This window comes from Pteropus alecto, unplaced genomic scaffold (assembly GCF_000325575.1).
Source record: "Pteropus alecto unplaced genomic scaffold, ASM32557v1 scaffold110, whole genome shotgun sequence".
NCBI lineage: Eukaryota > Metazoa > Chordata > Mammalia > Chiroptera > Pteropodidae > Pteropus > Pteropus alecto.
The window spans coordinates 7,192,140-7,195,180 of NW_006431920.1; the positions used below are offsets into that span (position 1 = coordinate 7,192,140).

The 3,041-nt window shown below is 49.6% G+C and overlaps 1 long non-coding RNA gene across 1 annotated transcript in view; it reads right to left on the reverse strand.

The window, feature by feature from the left end:
• The window catches only part of LOC112475406, a 4,272-nt gene extending 2,644 nt beyond the window's left edge, over positions 1-1,628 (reverse strand). The window contains exon 1 of the long non-coding RNA XR_003044717.1: positions 1,513-1,628. This is a non-coding gene — a long non-coding RNA (uncharacterized LOC112475406). The remainder of the gene's footprint in view (positions 1-1,512) is intronic.
• Positions 1,629-3,041: the final 1,413 nt, after the last annotated feature.

Sequence of the window (3,041 nt, forward strand, 5' to 3'; positions counted from 1 at the left end):
AGGAATCTCCTGACTGGGATGCCTTTGTCCTCAGCTACTCTCCTCAGCCCGCTACCCAACCGGTAAAGTCAGACGCAAACTTGTCAGCTTCTCTGGAAGCTTCATCTCCCCTCTGTTAGGAGAGATTTCCTTCCCCTGAACATTAGCTCTTCAGAGCTTGGGTGAGGGTAGTGGTTCTCAATCAGGGTGGCTTTGTCCCCCGGGGGACCTATGGCAATGTCTGAAGACGTTTTTGATTGTCACAACTGGGAGGGAGGCGCTATTGGTACCTAGTCAGTAGAGGCCAAGGTGCTGCTACACACCCTACAAGGCACAAGACTTTCCCCACCACAAGGGATTATCAGCCCCAGACGCCTGCAGTGCCGAGGCAGAGAAGCCCTGCGTGGCAGTGATTTGTGTGTGGCACAGTCACGCAGTGCACGCAGCTGATCTCTCCCTCCTCCTTGGCTCCCAGGCGCTACACACTCTTCAAGTTTCCTGTGACCTCACCGGTCCAACCTCTTGTCACCTCTGCCGGACCCTCCCCAACTCCACAACTCCTAAACAATGGCTCCGCCCTTGGACTTCATCTCTCTGCTCAGTCTCACTCCAGCCTATGCCTTCAAACACCTGCAGACACGCCAGACCCCTCCCGTGAAGTTACAGTTCCGCCCAGGCTCCTCTTGTGAATTCCAGGTTCGCAGATGTTAAAACGTCTCCCCTCGGACAGCTCCGGGGCCCCTCGAATTCAGCATATCCAAACCGGAGCTCCTGATCTTTCCCCCAGAGAACCTGCTCCTCTAGATCAACTCACTTAATGGCAATCCGATCTTCCCGGATGCTCGGGGGATAATTTGCAGCCATCGTCGGTCTCTCTCCTTCCCTCAAACATTCATTCGCTCTACCTTCAAACCCTATCGATTGAAAACACATCCAAAGTCTGACCTCTTCTCTCCCTTTCCACTGTCGACACCCCGGCCCAGGCCGCCAGCATCTCATCGCAACTGCCCCTTGACCGGTCTCCGTGCTTTACCTCCCGCCCCTTCTCAATGCAGAAGCCAGAATGATCGTTTTAAAATGTAAGCCAGACCATGTCACTTTTCTATTCAGAATCCTCAATGGCTCCAAAGTGCTTATAATATCTTAGAGTTTTGTAGGATCCTTCTGCTTCGAAATCCCCTGTTCCGCCTCATCGGCATCTCTGACTCACATCCTAACCCCTCCCCTGCTTCACTCTGCAGCCACACTGGCCTCCGCGCTCTTCCTTGACTCTGCCTCAGGAGCTTTGCCTTCACTGTGCACTTTCCCCAGAAATCCCGTGGCTTTCCCCAGTAACCCTTCAAGTCTTCTTGGAATGTCACCTTCTCAGAGGAGCCACACGATTTAAAAATGTTGCCCTCCTCCTCCACTCCTGGGGTTGAATATTTTTCCCGCAGCGCGTGTCACCATCTGGCACAGTACTTACTTTTCTTATCTAATGTGTTGTCTAATCCTCCTAAGAGTGTGCAAGCTCTCTAAAGGCTGGGAGCTCACCTGGTTGCTGTCTGCATAGCACCCAGACTGGTGCTTTCTGTGGCACAGGCCCAATAGGATGCACGAACAGATGCCCAGTTCGGCTTCAAGATTCTCGGAGAACAGGGAACGTGAGATGCTTCTCATCACCTCACACCGCGTCTCGCTCATGCCCCCCCGCCCCCTTTTTTTTTGCTTCCCTGTCTTACTTTAAGCCCTCGTACACATCAGTAATTTCATCTAATTTATTAGGGACTCAATCCACTTTTAATTGAATATTCAATCTGGATGTTTAAGACGTCAAAAGGTATCTTCGCCACAGTGCAGATTTCATCTCGCCCTGCTAACCAGTTTATCAATCAATCCCAGGAGGCTGGCAGAGGCTACCGGCAGGCCTCAGAGCACAGGCTGTGAGAGGAGTTTCTGCGCCATCTTGTGGAAAGCCTGGGAACTACACTTACTGGAAAAAGAACAAAACAGGGTCTTCCTGTGTCTCAGCGTGTGGGGGGAAATGCTCCTGTTTAGTCTCCTCCACACCCCAAAAGCAAGACCATCGCCCCTCTCCTCCCCAGCCTTCCGCTTTTCAAAGTTCCCTTGGCTAGGAGTGTTTTAGGTTGGTGTTTTAGATTCTCACTCTTTTTCAGGAAAAAATAAATTTCCTCCTGGCCCGACAGGAAGAGAACAGAGGTTTTGACTTCTCCGGAACTGTTCCTCACTTGGCAGCTTCGTCCAATTTAACTTCCTAAGTCAGGAAGCCCTGTAGGCACATCGGTCCTTAGTATTCAAAGCAGCTGTGCTGTGAGGCGTGACCTGGGTAGTACTGCAGGAGGCTGTCCCACCCTTAATCCCCAAAACGCGACACCCATCGGTGTGGCGGGAGTTCTACAATACGACTTTTATTCCTCTATCAGAACTAAGTTTAGATGTAATTACTCCTGGGACAGGTAACAGCTTGATTTCCGATCTTACCGACCTAAGTGGCCCATGGCTGACCTATGGGCAGAGGAGAAAGGCCGTTTGTCACCTAGAGGGAAGGTCTAAGGGTGGACACTAAAGGGCAAGGCCTGTGACAAAGAAAGGCCAACAGGGCCTCCAAACTGAACTTCACACACCTTACAGTTAGTTTTCCTCCTGTTCAGTCTGCCTAGCCACGGATCATGCTGGGGTCACTAGTTTTTATTTGGGATTGGGGAGGAGAAAGGGGACAGGTTACTCTTCGTTAGTGAAAATTCTACATGAAAATAATGTATAAGACAATTCTCTTACTCTCAAGAATCCCAAACTATATTAACTACAGCTACCAAAGTCCACCCAAGCAGAAAACGACTGAGAATATTTGATTAGCACATGCATTCCTTGGAAGGCGCTTCTGAGGTATAAGAAGGTTCTTGAATCACTTTAGCCAAGAGTAGGAGAATTGTTTGTTTTTGTGGTATCTATAAAGAAAATGAGAAAGTGTGGACTCTTAAGTAAACTTAAACTTTAGACCACTTTACCTGATTTGCCATCAAAAGAGAATAAACATTTATTGAGAGCCTATTTATGGCACT